Below are 23,354 nucleotides of genomic sequence, written 5' to 3' on the forward strand. Positions count from 1 at the left end.
ACACTGGTGTTCCCCCCATCGGCCCTTACCCATCATGGCATCCCAATCATCCCCATCCACCCAACTGGCCTATAGCTGGCTGGTGTGTGGTGAGAGCACTGGCGCTGTTGTCCTGTGGCTGCCGTCACATCATCCAAGTGGATGCTGCACATTGGTTGTGGTGTGGAGAGACCCCCTCATGATTGTGAAGTGCTTAGGGTGTTTGGCCATACACAATAAATGTGCTATATAAATAAATAAATAAATAAAAAGTTGTCCACCATGACATGCCTTTACTCTCAAATAGTCTGCTAATTAAGGCTTATGAAGCTTTTATGTGATAATTTTAAAACATCGTTATGAAAACTACTGATTAAATAATGTTATGGGCATAATTAATTGTGCTAATTAAAACCTACTGTACTCATACTGTACCTGCATCTCTTGTATTCTTCTTACATAAAGACATAGATTAATAGCAGGCCTGTAGTCAGCTTGGTGAAAGGGGTGGTTCTTTTTTCTCAAAAAGTGGACCTTTTTGCCGTTATTCGCCTCCTTTTCTATTTAATTATGAGATTTAAATACTGTATTTAGGTGACATTTTAAGCCTCCCTTTTAGCTGAATTAGCTTGTCATCATAACCACAGTTTTTGATGTACCAAAAATATTTACTAAATATTTAGAATAAAGAAATGACGAATATTTATTTTTTAAAATACAAATGTATTACATCATAAATCATTAGAAAAAAAGTTTTAAATAAAAAAAAAAAATGTTGTAATTTATTAGGCAAATAACAAACTGGCCAGCACATTCAACTTTTCTCAGTCAGAATTTGGCCATGTGAATAAAAGAAAATAAAAAAAAATAATATAATAAATAATACAATTCTAAATAATATAATAATAATAATAATAACAATAATAATAATTTTGGGCTACACAACTTTTCTAGCCTCTCTTGTAAATGTGCTTCATACTATTTTGGTCATGTTTCTTTCAATAATAAGGTCCACAATTTAGAATAAAAGTTACTTGTCAAATATTTTCTCTATTTTAAAACAATACATTAGCGAAAGATGTCACTTACGTCATTATTGCATTTGAGAAAACTGATTAACTGAAGTCACACCTGAATTCCGCTTGGTCTTAAAGCCTTTTTCGATGGGTTATTTTTTACTATTTATAATGGCATAGCAGTCAAAATAGGACAAATGAAATTTTTTATTTTAAAGATATAGGTAACACTTTATTTTAATGGTCCTTTTAAGTATTAGTAGACTGTCTACTTAATATCTGTTGATACTGCTCCTATAACAAACATGTAACTGACCATAAGAAACTTTGCAAGTACATGTCAACTTACACTAACCTCAATATAACAGTCTACATATAATCTAATGAGAATTTGTTGGCATGTAGATGCAATGTAACTTAAACTCAACAAACGGACCGTTAAAATAAAATATGACCAAGATATATATGCATCCAGTGGTGTGAAAAAGTGTTTGTCCCTTGAATTTTTGTGCATGTCTTTCACATTTTAAAATTTCATACTATCAAACAAATGTAAACATTAATCGAAGACATTCAGTTTTTATTATTAAGAGAAAACAAAATACAAAACCAAAAAAAAAGGCCTGCGTGAAAAAGTGTTTGCCCCTACACCTAATTACTGGCTCTGCCACCCTTAGCAGCAACAACTGTAATCAAGCATTTTTGATAACTTGCAATGAGTCTGATACAGCGCTCTGGAGGAACTGTGGCTCAAACATCTTTACAGAATTGTTGTAATTTAGCCACATCGGAGGGTTTTTGAGCACCTTTTTAAGCTTATGTCACAGCATCTCAATTGGATTCAGGTCAGGACTTTGACCAGGCCACACCAAAGTCTTCTTTTTTTCTTCAGAGATTCCAAAATGGACTTGCTGGAGTGCTTTGCATCATTGTCCTACTGCAGAACTTTGAGGTTACTAACAGATGGCTGGACATTCTCCTTCAGGATATTTTGGTGTACAGCAGAATTCATGGTTTTATTTATGACAGCAAATCTTCCAGGTCCTAAAGCAGAAAAACAGCCCCAGACTATTACACTCTGGGTTGTTGTGGGGGCAAACACCTTTTTCACCCAGCGCTATGTAGTTTTGGATTTAGTTTTCTCTTTAAATATTAAAAACCTCCATTGTTATGTTTAATGAATGTTTGTGTGTATGTAAGAGTTTATGTAAAATGTTTTTTTTTTTTTCATAATCATGACATTATTTTTCATTTTTTATTCAAGGAAGATTTCTCAAGTAGTCTCTTATTTCCTCAGCTGTATGTACTTTTAGTTTTGTGTCAGGAGGTTGACTTAGGTTTGCTTTCCTTTACCCGTGTTATGAAAGTTCGTATTGCAGTGTAGGTGCATGCAGCTTATAAAGCCAGCAAAGAACAGTGATCGAAACGATTGAAAACTTTTTGAAAGACTTCAGCATTTGTTCTGCACACTTACCTAAACACTCTGTGGGGCTGCTGTGGTAACTGGGGTCCTATTTCAGCCGCAGCGTGAAGCCACTGAGTTCCTCAGCTGTAAAATGAAAGCAGCGGAGCACAGTGAGAAAATGTATTAGCCTCGCTGTGATAAGGAGAGCCCTTAGCGAGTGACGCACGCCTTCAGTGGGGAAAATAACCACTGGACAAATTGTTTTTGCTACATTAAGTACCTGTTACTTTATTTCACAGATGGAAAAAAATAATGCAGGCTCTGGGGTTCGGAACCAGCATAGCATAGAAGATTGCATGAATGTAGATTTCTATAAATATCCATGAAGTCTTTATATGGAAAGTGATTTTCCTAAGAACTTTTGAGCTCAAAGAAAGTCAAGGCAATTGACTAATACAATATACAATGATAGATGACAAAGTGCCCAGCGGGCAGTCGATAGGCTACTGAGGGAAATCATGCTGAATATCTGTTAATAAAAATAAAATAAAAAGGAGGGAATATTTTCACTCAGCGGGTGGAGCAGGGATTTTTCAATTAAAGACTGCGCCACCACAGCAGAGCCGCACAAATTAAATGAGTGTGTCAGATCTGCAGTGATTTATACATTTGGACTGATCTAACAGGCTGGCGGAGCGGCTATGACACCATGACAAGCCAACAATAGATATGAAAAATGAGCTAATACCACAGTGCTAAATCAGAGATTTTCAAAGGCCAGCGCAGACTGGCGGAGAAAAAAAAAATCCACAAGTACTTAAAAGTCTAAGAAGACATTGCAATTTAAAAAGCCCTGGATATTTGACTGATCGCAGGGGTCATATCATTGAGAGTTTCTATGAAGTGAAAAATGCCGAGCGACTGTGGTGCTCTCCATCTAAACCAGATATTAAATCTCTCCGGATGACCATGAGGGCTTCGTGCAATTACCAACACGGGCCTGTGCTATGTGTCCGCTTAGCGCAAAGACAACCATAAAGACAACAGCTTCTTTTTTGATGTTTCTTTTACTTAGGCTCTGATGAAAAATAGTTAGCTTTTTTTGCAGTCAGCAGATTTAGAGGAACCAATTACTGCTCTGCTGATGTGAGTGCAGCCCTCAGGTCCCGCCAACAAATGACGGAGTGCGTTAAAGCGCTTTTTATGTATTAGAGGGGTTTCAATTTCAGTTTTTCCATCAAATCCCATCTATTCTTTTAGCCTGTGGTTTCAACAGCAAAAAAAATAATCCAGTGATTTGTGGAAAAGAGACCAACATTAGAGAATATGAGAGGCCCATCTTCACAGAACATTAGGTCATGATTAGATCTATCTACAGTGAAGGGTTAAACTTGATTGTTGTTGTTGTTGATTGAGTCGTATTTTACCCGGACACATCTTTGCACAGTTTTCCTGTACAATGCACAAAGGATAGGGAAACCAGAAACAATCATTCCATGAAGCAGGAAAACTCTAAAAAGAGCCTGATCTCACGAGGAAACAAAACTATTTTACGTTTTGTCACTTAATTCGTATGAATTAGTACAAGTTCAGTCGTATGAAAATGTATGATTTTAATATGGAGGCGTGGCACCCAACCCCACCCCTAAACCTAACCGTAATTGGGGGATGAGAAAATCGTACTAAATTGTATGGATGAGATCGTACGAATTTATACGATTTTGCCACTAAATCAAAAACTTACGAATTGCTGTGAAATTCGATTGGAAAAACTTAAAATTGTATAAGAATTTACAACAATCATGTATTAACCCTTGTGTGGTCTTGGAATTCTGTGTATTCCCTTTGTCCGACAGGTAAAAAATTACCTGCCATCATTAAACCTCTAAAAGAGAGAAGCCTAAACTAGGGCCCACAGACCAAAGTTGACCCATGGCAACCTTTGATTTGGCCCGCCATCCCATCAGAGAAGAGAGGGAGAATTTTAGGGAGGGTTGGGGTTAATACCTTTAATACACATTGTTATTTATAATTAAACGTAAATTTGTTTGTTTGTTTTAAGGCACAAAAAAACTAACTTTGATTAAATGTTTCAGTTACATCCCTGTATCCCAACGTCATGGGGATGTTGGACTTTGTTTGAACATCAGAACCCAACATCAGGCCGACGTCAATGTCCAACCTGAAATCAACCTAAAATCAACCAAATATCAATGTCTAATCATGTTACACCTTGACGTTGTGTGGACGTTACCACTATGACACTTTCCAACATGACCTAAAATCAACCAAATATCAGCGTAATTTGACCCGGTTATTTGAAGTCAAAATAATATTGTCCTTAGACGCTGGCTGGACATTGAATTTTGGTCACCTGACGTCATGATCTAAATCTAATCTAATGTTAACATCTTATGATGTTGTGTGCCTCCGGGGATGTTGTAAATTGTTATTATTATTTTGTAATGAACATCCTGTTGCTCAACGGAGATGCCACAACTCAGAAATCCTCAGTGAGCAAATCAAGGCAAAGGTAGGTGCAGCTTGATTAGTGTATTCGGCATTAAACTACAATGTGCTTTAATAAAATTCCTATGTTTTCAATAGAATAGGTTAATTATAAAGTGTAAAAAAATATATAAAAAGCATTCCTTAATCTGAATAAAGTCATGTTTTCTATTAATTTTGAAATAAACGAGGACATTATCCATGGCAACTTTGTTATACAGCTTGATAGGGATGCCACGGTTCTCAATATAATATTGAACCATAAGGTACGACCTCCACGGTTCAATACATGCTTGTGAATTGCGGTTTTCTCAGTTTTGTGTTTAAATAATTTATGTGCGTTTTATATCTCCCCGAATTGACTGTGTGTGCCTTTAAATCCATGAGCTGAGATGAGGAAACTCCTCCCCCCAAGTAAATATCCAATCACTATACTCTAAAGTTAGGGGGCGCTTGATCCTCATTCCACACTTCAACATTGCGAGCGGCGGTGAAGTGAGGCCGAGGCAAAAGTACAAGGAAGTGCCTGCAAAGTGAGGCAACAGTACGAGAAAGCGCAGACGTCTTTCAAATCTGCGGTATGAGGACATTTCGGTTTTGCCGGTAAGTATAATGTCAATAAGCAAACATACCCAACTAGTTCTGAGAGACACAAAAATAACAAAGGCAGTGCAGGTGATTTTTGCTAAAAATTTGCAACCGTTTTCGGGGATTGGAGGTGGGCTTTTGTCATTTTATAAAAGCACTCGATCCGCATTACAGACTACAGTCTCGCATTTTTTCAGCACCGAGATAATTAAGATGGTTTATTTACGTTTACTTAAGTACAAATATGTTTCTTTGAGACGGCCAAGTTATATTTATTAGCTTCACATGTATGTTTATTTTCAAAGAGTAGGATTTTATGTGTTCCCCAGTTTGTACATGGGCTACCACCAGCAGCTGTGAGATTTCAGTGTTAATTTTTTTATACAATACACTAGGAACTACTTTTTTCTACTTTTCTTGGCTTTTAAGTAAAACAAAATGAGTATTGCAATAAATCATTTTTATTTTTTCTCCTTAACCTCTTACTGTTCCTATTGCCTATAGAATAAAAAAACACACGTGTCAAGCCATGAGAACCGAACCAAACCGAAAACCGTGTTAAAAAAACGAGGTATGTATTGAACCGTGGGCTAACTGTATTGTTGCATCCCTACAGCTTGATATACAGTATTAACCTTCAGCCATACCTCTCAACATTGGGATGTGAAAATAAGAAATAAAGGAATATACACCCCCGCCCGGTCAAATAAGGATCTCGGGAGATCCGAGATCAGGTAGATCTCAAGAGCTTCCTCTTGGAAAAAGGAGGAGATGGGGTGGAAGGGGGGATTCTTCCAAAACAAAAATAGAGCAGTATGGAGAAACCGATCCATTTATTGTAAACTAGGATCACTCTGATCGGATTCATACTGATTACAGATGACCAGCCAGTCGTGTTCAATCATATCACATGCTCCTCTCGAAATTAGTTTATGAAACTTCATTCATTCATTCATTTTCTTGTCGGCTTAGTCCCTTTATTAATCCGGGGTCGCCACAGCGGAATAAACCGCCAACTTATCCAGCAAGTTTTTTACACAGCGGATGCCTTTCCAGCCGCAACCCATCTCTGGGAAACATCCACACACACATTCACACTCATACACTACGGACAATTTAGCCTACCCAATTCACCTGTACCGCATGTCTTTGGACTGTGGGGGAAACCGGAGCACCCGGAGAAAACCCACGCGAAGGCAGGGAGAACATGCAAACTCCACACAGAATTAACAGCCTGATCTCACAAGAAAACGTTAGTATTTTACGTTTTGCCAGTTTAGTGGCTAATTCGTACGAATTCGTACAAGTTCAGTCGTACGAAATGTTACAATTTTAAAAAGAAGGCGTGGCACCTAACCCCACCCCTAAACCCAACTTTCATTGGGGGATGAGCAAATTGTACGAATTAGATCGTACGAATTCATACGAGTTAGCCACTAAATGAAAAATTTAAGAAACGGCATGAGATTGTTGGAATAAATGGTTTTATAGCTGGCAATAGTTGTCAAAACTGACCCCTCTACGACAACCATTTTAGAAAGTGATTAAACTTCATTAAAATAAAACAAAATTTAGTCATGTTTGACCTGTAAGTCAACAATATGTTTAATAAATGCAAAGTGCTGGATTTAAAACTGGATTTAATTTCAGGCATTGAAACAAGTATAGTGTTTTCATGTTTTTTGAATGAACAGCTGTATTCGGGTCTTCCCAAACATAAGCTGACAGATAGAAAAAGAGAGAAAGAGAGGCAGACAGACAGGAAAGGAACACAAGAGCAAACCTGACAGCAAGCTATAAGCACTTGAGCCGCAGAGAGAGGCAGTCAGGCAGCCAGTGGCCCCTGATTGAATGATCCCATTTCTGGGCTTTTTGTTAGACAACCGGCAGCAGTGTATGAAGATTGATACAGAAGTGCTTGACTCGCTTTGCTGGATCATCAAATGGATTGATATTACTCTCCTTCTCTGGATGAAGACAAAGTAACTGTTATGATACTCAATACAAGAGCTTGTCAGAAGCGGAAAATCATCTGGTGTCGCTGGTTATGGGAGCGTTTCATGAACTGTCATGTGAATTTATTAGGCAGATGCAAGGCTATCTGATGCTGATGCTGAAAGCCAGAATTCGCGCAGAGAAATCTCAAGTGCAGATTGAATTACAGGCCCGAGCTGGAGGATGTCACAGCTTACAGCTTTATCATGATCAACATGCACACGCGAGACTGACACAATGCAACTGTCTTATTTACACACACACACATCTTTAGTATATTAGCAGGGCTGCCACACAGTAAGGTTACTGGTTCAAGTTCCATCCGAGCTAGGAGACCTTATTGTTGATTTGCATGTGCTTCCCTTGCTGTCATGTATTTCCTCTGGGTGTTGTGAGCTTATCACACAATAAAAAGACATTCAGGTGGATTAGAGACCCTATGTGTATCCCTGGACCACAAAATCTTAAGTCTTAGTTGTGAAGATATATTTTTGGGAATAGCCTTAAATACATTGTGCCAGTTAAAATGATTGATTTTTTCTTTTATGTCAAAAATCATTTGAATGTTACGTTAGGACAAAGACTATAGAATACACAAGACGTTAGAGCTGCAGAAATTTGCCTGAACCCGACGGGTACCAAAGGGTTCGGGTTCAAATTCTATCATGTTAGTTGGGGTGGGGCCAGGCTTGGCTTACGCAGTAAATGAACAGTCATGTGATGCATTTTGATTAGCGCGAGAAAGTAATCAAATCGTTTGTTACAACATTAAAATCCTTCCTGCAAAGCTAAAACAAAAGGTGACGGAGAAGTCAAAAAGAGCGAATTTTGACTGCGATCAGGACAGATGCCAGTCCAAAAAAAAAACGATCATTCTAGCCACCAAGGTATTTCGGCGGTCACTCTACACTGCGTATTACGGTAGAGCGCTAAACAGCAATGTATGTACAGCAAGCTGACAGGGAAGATGACGAGGTCACAAGCTACATTGAAACTGCTGTCGTGGAAAATTAAATGGATGTTCTTGGTTGGTAGAAGATGAACAAACAATCCTACCCAAAACTTGCAAAATTAGCCAGATCAGAACTATATATCTCAGCCTATAGCAGCAGTGAAAGGTTGTTCGGTGCTGCTGAACGAACCATCCTGAGCACAGGACTGCGCTAAATCCATCTACAGTGTATTTAATAATGTTCCTCCACAAAAACACGTAGCCTAATCTTGGTGATTAAAGGGTTTTTAAATTATAAATAAATATTAATTAAACCATAAAATCATAATCTAGACAGAGTATACATGCTAATGTTGGCATTAGGCTAATATTCAGCCTCACCATCACCTTAAGGCCAGATTGTGAAGAGACGTGGCAAAACAAATCCGGCAGAATACCCGTCATAATTTATAATTTATTTAAAAAAAAAATTAATTAAATTAAATAATTTAATTTGTTAAGACTTCTTTTCATTGGTATGTTGGCCAATTTAAAGGCCACGTGTATGTACCTCGGCCTATTTAGAGTGCTGACATGTTTTGATGTTACAGAGGACTTTTATTTCTTTGTTCCAACTTCCAAGTGGCCTATAGCCTACGTTTTTTTTACGAATAAATTATGTTAAAACATATAAATGACTCATTCTTGAAAAAAAGGCAAAAGAGCTGTGTGCAAGTGCAGATTTGAATAATGTCAGGCTATGAAACGGGTTCGGGTTCAGGCCGAATTCTGTCGGGCTCGGGCCCTATCGGGCCTAATTTTTAACTTTTTAAAAAGGTACAAATTTGTACCTATAAGATCCATATTAATACCTCAAGGGTACATATTAGTTCCTAAAAAGTACAACAGTGTTCCTCTTAAATTTTTAGGTAATAATATGTACTTTTGAGGTACCAGTATGTACCCTTTAAGTACAAATGTGTACTTTTTGAAAAGGTACCACCCCAGTCACAGCTCATGTACCTTTATTTCTGACAGTGTACAAGACGTGTCACTTGTATAGTTTTTAATGCGGAAAAGTGTAACGTTCAATATGGCGAATGAAGCCCCGCCTACTAGTACAGGAGCCAATCATTGGTCGATTTAGACTGACGATTCTCCAAGGAAAAACTCTGACTAATGTGTCTCTGATGCATACAAGAAGATGTAAAACTGAATGAATTTACCAAGTAATGGACAAACGCATCATATTGTAACGAAAACGAGTTAATAATTTAAAAAGTAATGCATTACAGTCAGGGGTGTAGCCGACATTTTAAAAATGGGGGGACACTTGAATGAGATCCAATAGTTTACGTTCATATAATTATTAAACAACTGTTTCTAAATGGTTTGTCTCTAAAAGTGAGGGGGATCCACCCCCTCCCCGTCCCCAGTTGCTACACCCCTGGTTACAATATTAGCAGTGTTGAGCAGTAGCATTGCTAAAAGTAGTGACGCTACTAGCTTAACTTTAACTATATGGGGGTGGGGGCTAGGGCTGAGTGGCTGAGAAGCTGGGGTTGGGGCTAAGAAGTTGGGGCTGAGAAGATGAAGATGTTGTGTCCTTGGGTGATCACAATCGTTCTAAGCGTTTGTAAGTGAAGACCAGGGGTAACTTTGCGTACGCCAGGTTTCACGCTCAGAATCGCTCACGTTTGGATTTACTAACGATAGACTGAACGTGGGAATGTGCGCAGCTCCACGGCAGCTTTATGGCTGGCGTACGCACATTTTTTGTGCGTGTCTGTTTTATTTCCATTGGCGACTCCTAGAGGCAGTTGTGTTAAATTGCTCTTTACAAAGTGTCTGAGCCTTGCACTGGCAGCTGTATGAGACGGGTTCATCTAGCAGGTATATAAGGTTTCCATACCATACAGTTGACCCGCTAAACATTAAAGCACAATTTGCAGCGGTCGCCTGTTTTCCCAATGTAATCTGAGCTATCTACTGCACGCACATTGCTATAAAGACACTATCTAAAGATAAATTTGCATGCGTGAATCAGAAACATTTCCATTCAATTAATGTGCAAATAAGATATGATGCACAAACTTATTAATGATTCCTACTTGTATTTCTCGTGATAAATAGTTGGCAAAATCTGATATGTAGCGGGGGAAAAAAGAAGAAAGAGTTCATCAGACACTGTATTCGATCCGAGTTCATGCTCGAACGTGTCAAAACATGTTGACATGCGTCTTATAAGCTGCGCCACTGAGACTATTATGGTTGCTGCAACATTTAAATCCTATAAATCACACTATTTCTTTTTTAATTCACTCAGTGCGATGTTCAGACCCAACTGTGTTAACCGCATCAGCTAGACTCTCTCCACTCTATTTTTTTCTTTTAATGTTAAGTCCGGAGAACAAACTTGCAAATAACACCGCTTTTCTCCGGTCTACCTCTGAAAGGAGCACCTCCAATTCACATTCTGTTCAAAGTTTCTCTTTTTGCTTGCTTTTGCCTTTGCTTTTTCGTTGGGTTTTGCCAAAGTAGAGTCATTAGCATATTCATACGGGGGAGGAGGCAGGGAGGGGTTTTGTGCTCGTGCATGTTGCGCTCAGTTTCATGTTCATTCGGATGCACAAAAGAATATGCGTGAGATTTGGCGTACGCAGTGTTTCATACATCGTAATTTTTTTTATGATTTCCACGCAAGTCTTCGTACATGAGGCCCCAGGGCTGGTGGGCACGCCGTTGCAAAACTGCCCAAATTTACACTACCCGCCCATGTCATTTTTTACCTGCACAATCCAATTTAAAACCAAACCCAATCTGGCAACACTGTTTATAGTATGTACTATAATGTTTGTGAACTGCAAAATAGTGAAGTCCTTGAATTTGTTGTGGTATTTATACATTAATGAAGAGTTGTAAATATATATATATACACAATATAATGCTTATTCTTAAATATTTCCCTTTACTATAAATTACTATACCATTTTAAATGTGTAACACCTGGTTTTATTGGATTTTTTGTGTACAGAATATTATTTGCTGAGAATAATTGAACTGAACTGTAATGCCTCATTTGTTTCATTGACAGTTTTATTGATCACTAAGATATGATTGACTTGGATGAAAATTGCAAAAATAGCTTAGAGGTAGCTTAGCTACTTTTGCCATGTAGCTTTTAGCTTAGCTTGCTACATTTCCCAGAGGGTAGCTTTTAGTGTAGTTAAGCTACATTTTAAGTACAGTAGCTAATAGCTTAAGCTAATTAGGCTAATTAGCTCACTACATTTTTCAAGTAGCTTGCCTTACACTGAGTATTAATTACTGTCAAGAGTAATGCCGTTACAATAACGCTAGTACTAATAATGCGTTATTGCATGTAACATTATAATATTAAACTTTTCTCCATCACAAATTTGAACTTTTACTCAGATATAGAAGGCAATTAAGGTATTATCAAAATAAAAAATAGCCACGCAACTGTCTGAATGGTTCTCAAATCAAGAGGACTTTTTGTAGTATATCATCATTTAATCATAATTACTTGATTGAAATATCTGACAACAAAATGTTGTCAAAAGAGTTTCCTAATTTGCCCTTTTCATGGAAGGTATGGCGGTAATTGTGAGTGAAGTGTGAGACCAGAATGGACAATGACACATTTCCCTTTTAGGCAGCATACAGGAACAGCTCCACAGCAGATAAATGTGTGTGGCGCAAACAGCTAAGAGCATGCAAGCGAGAAAAGCCTGATGTGGCCCACTGCTGATCTGTGTAAATGAGTGGTTCTGCGGCATTAGCTCCATAAAACCATAATCCATTCCCCATAAACCATTACATGCGTCACAACATTTCTGATTTATGGGGCGGAGTATCGATAAAAAGAAAAAGAAAAAAAAAGAACGCTTGCCAAACATCTCAGGGACAATATTGAGCACATTTTAATTGTGATTTGATTCCCCTGGCCATTAGCCAGATGATAAATGAGCACTAGCAACCCCTGACAGCACACGGCGAAAGTCTTAATATGACAATTATGTGTCTGTCTATAGATTTTATTGTGCCTCTCTCTCTCTCTCTCTCTCTCTCTCTCTCTCTAACGTATCAGTTCATCAGTACAGTGCAGCTTTTGTGTAGATTAAATTGAGACTTTGCTTTACTCCATCTCGGAACACTTACTTATGTTTTATGACACGCACTAAATCAGTTTTATGCTGCTATTGATTTTTCTGCCCTGCTCTCCTCTGAGCTCCCTCATACATACATAAAACAATACATCAAAACATTTTGCTTTCATTCTGCCTTTTGCTTTCTGTTCCGGCTTTTGCCTTGACCTTCAGACTGGTGGAAATGGGTGCGAGGGCTGTCCTGTTTCCATTTTCCATTTGTAAACCTGCTTTCTGATGAACAGAGTGATGTGACAGATTTTACTGGACACGCACGGCTGACCTAGCAGTGTTAGTTGACGATTCATCCTGAGCAAAATTAAAATATCCGAGGGCTCAGTGTATGTGATTTAATCCTAGAAAAGTTGAGGTAAGTACAGTTGTATTCCGTTTTAAAGTTATTAATTTGTCAATTACAAATAAAATGTTTGTATTTTGTATCCAAACGCAAAAATATTTAAATTAAGATGATCTTAAAGCCATGGCCACCAAACAAATGAAACAAAACAAAATAAATTGACCTTTTTTTCATTAAATACAAAATAAACCATTTTCGATGTATAAAAAAAAAAAAACAGATTCTAATGGTCCAGATTGATTTCTCTCAAACTTTCAACAAACGTACTGTTCCTACATGTAAACCACTTGGATTACGGTAGAAAGGTCAGAGCTGTTCGGTGTTCTCAATAATTTGATCCTGTGGGAACAGATTAAGTAAGCAATGAGTAACCAGTCAAATTATGCATTCAATGGCTCTACCAAATACCTTATTTTATGAATACAACATCTAAACTGTTAGTCAGATTATAAGACCTATTGTTTACTGTCAGGCTTAGGTGTTGGGAAGGATGAGGTGAGGACCAAAATGCAAATAACTAAGGATTTTATTATAAAAAGAAACAAAAACCACTAAAACAACCCCATGGGGGAAAAACACAGCAACATAACACAACTGACTTGTCTTGGGTAGGGCTCATCGATGGACCAGCACAGGACAGAGCACACTGAGAGAATAAATAGGAAAAGAAAACCAATAAACTGACAAGCGGGCAGATGAGCATAATGATCAAATTATCACAAGGTGAGTGGGACAAGACAATAGACAGGAGAGCACATGGTACCAAGACACAACATAAGCTATGTGCTAGAACATGCAGCCAATGAGAGCTCTTAACCATGTGTTCACACATAACAGCACAAGGCCGAGTGTAAACACAGGTGCAAGAAACATTGACAACAAAGACGCAAGACAGGAGCACACGAAAAATGAAAACACTAACCGTGTACCCACATATGCAACATGCATGTTCCATCCCCGCACCAACTGAAACCAAAACCAACTACACTGAGGTACTGAGAATAAAACACATAGCCCGAGTGTGACCAAGATGAAATCTCGAGACGAACACAAAACTGGAAAAGACAGGACAAGGGTCTGGACTCACAACAAGAATCCTGACACTAGACAACCACCATACCCCAAATCCCCACCCCCCAGCCAGCTAGCATTTGACCATTTGAACCAACCAACCTTGATATTTTGTCTGACCAGGTGTATGAGCCAGCAACATCGCCCTGCCAGTTCCATCCAGCTCAAAGTCTCCAGAATTCTTGTTCAATCTCCCACTCCCTTTGGTCTTTGGTCTTACTTTTGACTTTGAGTTCTAAGGATTGCATCTGGGTTGTCCCTGGATCCTCCCTGGGTCATCTCTCCTGCTCCTTCCTGGTGTGTCCCTCTGCCACCCTGGACTGTTCCTCTGGCTCAACTCTGTTTGACAAAACTGGAGAAGACAGGACCAGGGTTGAGACTCCAAACAATCGGAAACATTTCCATTTAATAAATGTGCAAATAATATGTGATGCTCAAAATGCGCTTAACAAAATACACACACTTATTAATGATTCCTACTTGTCTTCCTCGTGATGAAGAGTAGGCAAAATCTGATATGTAGTGAGGGAAGGAAGAATGTGTTCACCAGACTTCGAACCAAGTTCATGACCAAACATGTCAAAACATGTTGCATTGCACTTTACGAGCTACGCCACTCATGCTGCTGTATGCTGCGCTCTTTAGTTTTGTTGTCTCACAACAATCCCTCAAATAGCTCATTCCAACAAGGTGCGCTATTTGCACTTAGCCTAAATAGACACTACAAAATGTTACACCTTTACATCGGACCAATAAATTTTATTGCAATATTTATAATGACAAAACACTAGTGTGGGTGTTTGTAATAAAAATGCATATGTAAATAGATTAGTAAATAGGGAGCCTTGTATATTATTTTGTGGATCTTAAATAAAATAGAATTTTATAAACAGCAGTAATTGTCTTTATACATTGCAAAACTTTAAAACATTGACAGATCATTCTAAATTTAATCTGATATTCTCATCGACATTCTCATTGGGGGTTTGCGTGACCCTAGACCCTCTTTAAGTATTGAAAAAAAAAATTGTATCATGTAATGCCATTAATAATAATGCAATGACACGACTACACACAAGTGATGCCATGGGTCATATTGACCTCGACTGAGAGCAGTGGATCTTCCTATGCTTTTGACTCTCAGTTTGATACTGGGGTGCAATTCATCATCAAACAAAATGTCACAAACCTCTCCCTCACACACGCACACATACATAACTGCTCTCTTTTTTAATCCCATGCATGCTCTCTCTCTCTCTCTCTCTCTCTCTCTCAATTCAGATATATTAGCATTAGAGTAATACAATACCACCAAAGCTTGGTATACATGCTCTGTTTTATATAAACATGAGGTCACTGTTTGTCTGTTTGTCACATATACACTGGTATGTTACCATTGATATAATATCATGGGATGCTGATAAATAGGTAGATATTTCTAAATTGTATTGTTTAATAAAATAAATAAAATACAATTTTATTTTTAATGAGCTCAGGATAAATGGCGGAAACACAATGATTTATTTCAGGGTTGCAATTACTATTTACACGCATCAATCATGCAACAAGAGACATGGTTGCCATATGGTTCACAGCTACATGACGTTGTATATATAAAGAATGAATGGTGTGCTGAGAGTGAGAACAATTGCATTTACAATCCTTGACTAGCCGTTTACAATCGCTGACTGCATTTTTTAATTTCAAAATGAACATTTGTACATGTAAAATGCATTTATACATATTAAAATAGAGTGAGACATACTGACATGAAGCAAAATAAAGCACATGTAATCACAATGGGTTGTACAACCAAATCAGCAATGCCATTACTTCCTAGCAAGTCAGGAGGCAGCGACATAACACTCTTGTCATGCAGGACAGATCTTTGTAATCACCTCTAAGGCAGCTGACTGCATATTTGGTGCTTGTATGATTTTTGATAGTCCATGATGTTGACTGACATGTAGCAGATGTCTCTCAGCGTCTCTTTCAGGGACGTCAGGCACCCGGACCAACAACTCTGACAGCACAATGATGGATTAGGAACTGTCATTCAGGACACTTGCCACTTGTTTACAAGGCACCCATCCTTCATTTCTCAATGTAAGGGTTGTAATTCGGCAGGCTAGCTCGACAGGCAATACCATACCATACATCATAGCGACTGGCAAAATCTCCTTTACACATCTGTGCTGCTTTATATTTGCTCTTTGAGGAATCAGAAAATGACTGTAATTTGTTGTTCGCTATTTACCTAAAACTATTTAACTAGATCTAAAACTGTGATTTAGCTTAATTTATTATTTAATATTTAAAATATACACTTATGAAAAAAAAGAACACAATGTTGAATCCCATGGGGTCCATAGTAGGCCTTAAAATTTGCAAAATAAAACCTCAGATGAGCAACAACACATTATTACTTGTTTTGATTGTGTGTTTGTCAAAAATGAAGGCAAGGTGGAAAAGCCCCAGATAGCAAACTTTGACACACTTCCTGATAATATAGATATTAAGAAATACCGCTAATCAAATTCCTTTATTTAATTGATCAACATCAATAAAACAAAATATTTTTGATGCTCGTTCAAACTACTTATTTGCAATGATCGGAATCAACACAATTTTAGATTTTTTTTACACTTAATTTGATACACTTATATTTGTCAAAACATCCAAGCTAACTTAATTGATTTGGGTTGGAACAACAAATGAAAAGTGAAACCCAGCAGTCTTACAGTCTAAAAAGTCTCGACAGTCTGTGTGCAAAAGCACGAAGAGCCTGTTCGAATGGGGATGCATACATCTCTATGATAAAAAATAGATTATAAAAATATGCAACAAATAAATTATACAAATAATGGCAACTTTAAACAAATGTAAATTGTCATTAATAAACTAGCTAGATCAGGGCTGAATTCCACAAAAAGAAGGCATGTGACATACATCAGACTCTTTAACTGAGGAACAACCTGGGATCAAAGCCTTACAGCAGTGGCTTGAGGCTAAAACCTGGTTTATACTTCTGCGTCAAGTGATTGACGTGACCCACGGCGCAAGCCTTGCGCGTAGCCGTGCATTTATACTTCTGCTCGCTGTTTCTGTTGCTCTGCAATACACTTCCAAAACGCTAGCTGGCAGTAGGTGTTTGTTCCTCTGTGTTGAGTTCCTTCGCTGGTGTTTTGTTTTATCTGAATGCTTCCTTAGTGTACAAGTGGCTCAAATTGGCTCAGGAACCGGCGGACATGCAACAACTTTAATCATAAGGTAAACACAAAACAGTAGTTTCCATCAGGAGCTCCTTCACGGGACTCCAAACTTGTAAACACCTGCTGCATCACACTCCTGCAGCTCTCACCTCCGCCCACACTCATCAGCGCTACCAATCACAGAGCTTGCACTACACGTTACATTTTTAAGTGGTGCGCATCAGCGCCGCCGATAGCCACGATGAGGGGCTATGCTTCGATGCGTAGGCTGCTCCGTAGCATACACGTGTGCTTGACGCAGAAGTATAAATCAGCCTTTAGGGTGCTTTCACACCTGCCTTATTTAGTTCAGTTGAATTGCACTAGAGTTCGTTCTCCCTCTTGGTGCGGTTCGTTTGGGCAGGTGTTAGTGCAGTGCTGTCGTACAATTAGTTAGTGCTGTCGTACCTCCATTCGACATTTATCGCGACATTTTGTATATGCCGGTTTGTTTACTGGAGGGATTGGCTATTTCCTGCACGTGAATTCATTTTTTACCTTCCGAGCCGGATCATGTTTATGTCATTGGTGATGCAACTGTTCAGTTTTACAGGAAAAGAAGCGCTCTCGTTAAGCACAGTAGAGATTGCTTTAGTTATATCGTTTAGTACTATTTTAGTTGTTTGGGATGCAGTGACATGCAGTATTATATTTTGCAGAGCAGATCCACTTTTAACGCTCATAAATTTGTAACAACTACCTTTTTGAAGCTACATTTAAGAAATTGAGGGACCACAAAATAACTTTCAGAGAGTCATGTGTATTTAAAAAAAGTGCATATGACAACAGGATATAAATAATTCTGGAACACACTAGGAATATGACAATCAGCAGAGTTCACTTTTAAAAATTCATTTTACAATAGATATGAGCATTTGATAACAGTCCTTCTGATGTAAACCAGTCTTTAAAGCAAGCAAAAAAAAAAACAAAAAAAAGAAACTAATAAACAAACAAAACAGATACCATCAGTCCTTAAGTGAAACACATGAAACGTTGATTTCAGCAAAACAGTTCGTCAAGGGTTGGCCATTGGATGAAAGTGTGCAGATAAGAAGATGGATTGTCCCTTTTTTGTCCAGGTCCTGTTTTGAGGTCTTAAACTGCATCATACAAAAACCCTCCGCATATAAACAAACATACAATCAACACCTTGCCAACACCTTACAAAACATATATACAAAACCAAAATATATACAAATAACAGGCCTACTTACATCTGAGTATAAGAACAAAAATGTTTCTCAAACGAGACCCAGAACAAAGCACAGCGAAGTGAAGAAGCCATTCCATGTGCTGAGCACAATACTTCCTGTCCACTGCTTCTTCTCTACCTCCTTTTAAGCAGGTTGAGGACTCAATACCTAGATCACCCCCTAATGGTTGAGCTAGAAACTTACTCAAATAGTGACAAGAAAAACTGTTACAAATTATCATAAAAGTCCTCATGCTGCATGTATTGGGAGGTTTGCTGAAGGTGCAGCTGATGTGCAGCGAGGGGTTTGCATTTAATAAACTATGACAGTTTGTCTTCATTGAAAAGTAACATATCAAACAGTCCCTTAAAAGTTATGTTGCATCTTCAGTTTCAGGCTCAGGCATGCTTTTCACTCACACTGTAATAGTACTGCACTAAAGCCAAACTGAACCACACTCTGGCACACCAACCAGGCCAGGGCCGGCCAACTGAACCATGCCTGGGCATGATTTGGAGCACTCACACTTGCCAAACGAACTGGGAAACGCACGGTTCGTATAGTCTAGTGTGAGTGCACCCTTAGACACATGAAATTAAAACTAATGACTGAAACTATTGAATGAAATTAAAGACTGTATCCAATGGTGGGCCAGGCTCAGGGACTAGAGACAACGCTAGACCAGGCTCAGGGACTGAAGCTGATGCTGGACTGGAGCTAATACTGAACCAGGCTCTTCATCAGTCACGGGCTCAGGGCACTTCTTTGCACAGCGGAAAGATGGTGTACTGGGCACTGGGTCCATAGTGTTACTATTGAGGTCCTCCTCAACACAGATGATTTAACCCTCATTAAACACGCCTGAATAAAGTAACTGAGTCCTTGTTTGAATTGAGTGCTTGTTTTAAACCTACATTTACACCAGTTTGACACCCTTGGTATTCAGTTTGGTGTTAGTCACCATGAGGAGCTGCCAATCATGAATTCCCTGATTTATTAACAGGTGTTACCAAAGCAGAATAAATCCCCAATTACATATGTTCTTTGCAGCCAGAGTAGTTCAAGCCACAACCCAATACTGGGAAACACCCATACACTCTCATTTACTCACACTCATACACTACAGGCAATTTAATTCCTCCAATTCACTTATTCCGCATGTCTTTGGACTGAGGAGGAAACCGGAGCACATGGAGGAAACCCATATGTACACGAGGAGAACATGCAAACTCCATACAGAGATACCAACTGTCCCAGCTGGGACTCAAACTAGCAACCTTCTTGCTGTGAGTGCTAACCACTGAGCCATTGTTTCTCCATTCCGTCTCCTTCTTTCCAATGGCCAGGGGGTCATCAGACTTGTTACAGTGGTGCAAAAATCCAGGAGAAGGAGGAACACTCTGTCCGTGAGGGCCGGAGCCTACAACCATCCACCCGCATGGAGAAGAGTAGGAGATGGAGGGATTACCACTATGGACAATGCCAGGGAAGTCACCGTCATCTGCCACATATTCCAGGATAAATTCCACTGCAGGGCTTCCAGCACATACAAAGGCCACCGCCATTCAGGATCTCTCAGCTAGTAGAAGACCAAGAGGCAGCGTGTGTTGAGAACCAACCCCCTCTCTTTTTTTTTCCTCTCTCCATGTCTCTCCTAATTTTTCCATCTCCCTTTCACTCGCCAGGTCTCGCAGGTGCTGTAATGTGCCAATCACCCCCCTAACCCCCTCCCTGCTTCTTTTACGCAAGGATCAAGCTGTAATATCACAGAAAAAATGCAAACAAATGAATCCTCATACTTATTCAGTGTATGAACACAAAATAGATTGAGTACCTGAAGTCCTAACGATCAAAGAGCTTAAATGTATAAACTGATTGTGTCCATATTTCTAATCAATTATGTTAAATCTGAAAAATTTCCAGCCTTGAACATATCGCAGTGGTAAAAGATTACAATGAGCTGGTCAGTCTAAAATTGTATCTTCACCAAAAGTCATCATAATAGCAGGTCATTTGAAACGGATTATCACCCCAGTAAGTGTACCAGCACAGAACATGAATTTACAATAAATACTATTATGTTATTTGTATTACAGTCATTATCGGCATGCAGCATATCATTATATGACATCACAACATCTGACACGACTCTCCCTATTAATTTTCAAAGCAGCATGTTGTCAGTGATTCTAGCACCTGCACCACATTGGCTTTTGGTCATACTCTTGTGACAGTGCGCATGTATCAAAAATCACAGCAAGTGTGTTTTGAGTGGGGACTGAGCGACAACACACACACACACACACAAATGTTGGTTTATTGTGTTTTATGGGGACATGGCTCAATTCTTGTTTCCAGGTAGATATTTACCCCCCCTACCTTCCCTGCTAAAAACTCACTGCAGACATCAACACACTAATTAACTTATGCTTAATTTAAGTGGGGGTATTACATCCAACTGGAGGGGGGAAATAAAACATCCCTGTTCTCCCCAAAGGATCCGCACACCATATGAATGGGCACTGGCCGCTCGGCACTTCGAGTGGCGCTGCAGCACAACAATGCTTCAGTTGGCAGCATTAGTAAAAGCACAAGGAGATTTGACTTTCTCCACGGGCCCAGTACAACCCTTCGCCAGGCTGATAATGGGCTCCTATCAGGTTTAATGATCCTCAGCTTGGACGAACAGACAACAGCAGCAGGGAGGGGGCGGTTAAAGGGGCACCGGGATTTGTACAGCAAGCATATTGTCATTAAATATTTTTTTTTTTCAAACACCCCCTTGTTCATGGCATAAATGCCGCCGTGAGAGTGATCATAATTGGCTCTGAACACATGTGTAATTGCCTTCAGCTGCCGTTCTTTTACAGTTGACATTGTTCTGTGGCGATGAGGTGACTGGCCATTTGAATAAGCAGCTTGTTTGGCGGCGGCGGGCGTAATTGAAATGTCCTACGTGTGTGAACAGAAGATTACATTAAGACCCCCCGATAATCACCTGACAGGGGAATAATTGAGTCTGCAATCTGCCACAGCGTCCTCGAGAGCCCTGGAGGATGTAGTCGAATAACCGGGCGGCACTCTTGGCTGACACGCTCTCAACGCCAAGCAAAAGTGCCAACCACGCATTCCTGAGCATCAACCCCTCCGTCTGTCTGGCTGTCTGTCTCTCTGTGTGTTTCGGAGAGGGGTCACTTCTCCACAAAGCTAACAGATGGTCGCTTTTAACAGTCATTATTGAAGTGTTTAGGTCATTGAGGCTGTGATCACAATTTTTATAAAGGTTTTATTATTTATTCTCTTCCTCAGTCTTATCAAAATGATTATTTAAACAGCTTGTATTCACATTAAAGGGAGATTCCCGTTTAGCTGCAACCCAGTACTGGGAAACACTCATTCACACATACACCACGGCCAATTTAGTTCACCAGAATTACCTTTATCGTATGTCTTTGGACAGAAAACCCACGCAAACACAGGGAGAACATGCAAACTCCACAAAGAATTGACAACTGGCCTTGCCAGGACTTGAACCAGCAATCTTCTTGCTGTGAGGCAACAATGTTAACCACTGAGCTACCGTGCCACCATTAAAGGGATATTTCACCAGTTGTTTAAAACCTATATGAGTTATCTATTGTCTGTTAAGCACAAAGGAAGCTATTTTGAAGTAGCGCTGCACAATAGATTGTTTCTTCATGGATATCACAATGTGTGCATCAGCATTAGTCACATCACATGATGTTCAGTGCTGAGTCTGGATTATAGTTGACCAGACTTTTTGACAGCGTGAGTCCCTTCAGGAGTTTAGGCTAAGCAAGGCAAGTTTATTTATATAGCACATTTCACACACAGTGGCAATTCAAAGTGCTTTACATAAACAGGAAAAAAAAAGAGACGAGTATAAGAGAAAAAAAAATAATAAAAATGCTAAAAAATAAATAAATAAATAAATTAAAAAAAACTGATTAAAACAGATAAAATGTGTTATAACAGGTTATAAATAAATGAAAAAAGAAGAAAAAACATGATAGCGTGATCTGTCTAACATAGCATAGTTTAAAGCAGGGGTAACCAATCTCGGTCCTGGAGGGCCGGTGTCTCTGCAGGGTTTAGCTCCAACTTGCTTCAACACACCTGCCTGGATGTTTCAAGTATACTTCGTAGGACCTTGATTAGCTTGCTCAGGTGCGTTTGATTAGGGTTGGAGCTAAAATCTGTAAGACACAGGCCCTCCAGGAACAAGTTTGGTGACCCCTGGTGTAAAGCATTCAGACACAAAAAAATCATACCATTTGCAACTTTAATGAAGACTTATTTTTATTATCATTTATACAAATATAATTAGATATTTGTCAAAACAATAAATCACTGTTTATTCTTTTTTTATCATTGCTATAAACTCACCGGCCACTTTATTAGGTACACCTTACTATTACCAGTTTGGACCCCTTTTTGCTTTCAGAACTGCCTTAATTCTTCATGGCATACATTCAACAAGATACTGGAAATATTCTTTAGAGATTTTTGTCCATATTGACATGATAGCATGACGCAGTTGCTGCAGATTTGTTGGCTGCACATCCATGATGTGAATCTCCAGTTTCGTCACATCCCGTAGGTCCTCTATTTGATTGAGGACTGGTGACTGTGGAGGCCATTTGAGTAAAGTGAACCATGTGTTGTCATGTTCAAGAAACCAGTCTGAGATGATTCGTGCTTTATGACATGGTGCGTTATATTGCTGGAGATAGCCATCAGAAGATGGGTACACTGTGGTCGTAATAGGATGGATATGGTTATCAACAATGCTCAATAGGCTGTAGCGTTAACACGATGCACAATGGGCCCGAAGTCACAGCTGAAATCGAGACTCATCAGACCAGT

The 23,354-nt window shown here is 39.1% G+C and overlaps 2 long non-coding RNA genes across 4 annotated transcripts in view; one reads left to right on the forward strand and one right to left on the reverse strand.

Moving 5' to 3' along the window:
* LOC141378153 (uncharacterized) overlaps positions 1–18,585 on the reverse strand; it is a 44,635-nt gene extending 26,050 nt beyond the window's left edge. The window contains exons 1-3 of one of the 3 annotated variants that reach the window (XR_015510887.1): positions 18,489–18,585; positions 14,123–14,372; positions 2,470–2,544 (exon numbers count right to left, since the gene is read on the reverse strand). This is a non-coding gene — a long non-coding RNA (uncharacterized LOC141378153). Of the gene's footprint in view, positions 1–2,469; positions 2,545–10,937; positions 13,596–14,122; positions 14,373–18,488 lie in introns of those variants that run through there. The other 2 variants (XR_015510888.1, XR_015510889.1) reach the window with 2 other exon arrangements.
* Positions 1,210–8,348, forward strand: LOC147840120 (uncharacterized). Its single transcript, XR_015510890.1, has 3 exons — positions 1,210–1,571; positions 1,632–5,626; positions 5,802–8,348. It is a non-coding gene; the product is annotated as an uncharacterized LOC147840120 (long non-coding RNA).
* Positions 18,586–23,354: the final 4,769 nt, after the last annotated feature.

This window comes from Danio rerio, chromosome 16 (assembly GCF_052040795.2).
Source record: "Danio rerio strain M-AB ecotype USA chromosome 16, GRCz13ab, whole genome shotgun sequence".
In the NCBI taxonomy this organism is placed as follows: domain Eukaryota; kingdom Metazoa; phylum Chordata; class Actinopteri; order Cypriniformes; family Danionidae; genus Danio; species Danio rerio.